This window comes from Henckelia pumila, chromosome 1, assembly GCF_033568475.1.
Source record: "Henckelia pumila isolate YLH828 chromosome 1, ASM3356847v2, whole genome shotgun sequence".
Classification (NCBI taxonomy): domain Eukaryota; kingdom Viridiplantae; phylum Streptophyta; class Magnoliopsida; order Lamiales; family Gesneriaceae; genus Henckelia; species Henckelia pumila.
Genome location: NC_133120.1, coordinates 12,002,000 through 12,002,933, shown reverse-complemented (window position 1 = coordinate 12,002,933; position 934 = coordinate 12,002,000). Strand labels below are relative to the sequence as shown.

Here is a 934-nt window from a genome sequence, read left to right as displayed (position 1 = left end):
TACTGAAGATCCAAATCTGCATCTGCGTACTTTTCTGGAGATTGCTGACACAGTGAAGATTCATGGTGTTACTGAGGACACCATCAGACTACGATTGCTCACATTCTGTCTTAGGGACAATGCTCGTAGTTGGTTGCAGTCACTACCTCTTGGGAGTATCACTACATGGGAAGACATGGCATCCAAATTTCTAGCTAAGTACTTTCCTCCTGCCAAGTCTGCCCAGCTGAAAATTGAGATCACTACTTTCAAACAGCAAGATTTTGAGCAGCTTTATGAAGCTTGGGAGCGGTACAAGGAGTTGCTTAGGAAGTGTCCAAACCATAATTTTCCGGATTAGGAACAGATTGAGTTATTCTACAATGTTTTGAATGGCCCAACAAGGATTTCTGTGGATGCTGCAGCTGGAGGTTCAATATTTTCTAAATTTCTTGAACAGGCTTATGAGATGCTTGAGCAAATGACTGTTAACAGTTATCAGTGGCCGAGTGAGATATCTGTAATAAGGAAGTCTGCTGGAATTCATGAGGTTGATGCATTCACTGCTTTGACTGCTCAGATGACTACTATTTCTACACAGTTGGCTGCACTGACCAAAGGCAATTAAGTTTCTATTAAGACAGCATCGCTGGCAACTGCCGTAAATTCTGCTGATGGATTTGAGAGTGTGGAGCAAGATCAATATGTGAACAACAAAAATTACAACAACTATCAAGGTAATCCTGTACCCAATCAATATCACCCTAGTCTGCGTAATCATGAAAATTTTTCTTATGCTAACAATAATAATGTGTTGAATCCTCCTCCGCGATACAATAAAAATAAGGGTGAGGGTAAGCCTCCTTTGGAGGATGTTGTTAATGCTTTTGTGCAGGAATCGAGCAAGAGGATGGCGAGGACTGAGACTCGCCTTGACAGCTTAGAGACGCATGTG

General features: G+C 41.9%; 1 non-coding gene across 1 annotated transcript; it reads right to left on the bottom strand.

Annotated features, from left to right (window-relative positions):
- Positions 1–224: 224 nt before the first annotated feature.
- LOC140876804 (small nucleolar RNA R71) lies at positions 225–330 on the bottom strand. Its single transcript, XR_012149036.1, has one exon. It is a non-coding gene; the product is annotated as a small nucleolar RNA R71 (small nucleolar RNA).
- Between the last annotated feature and the right edge of the window lie 604 nt (positions 331–934).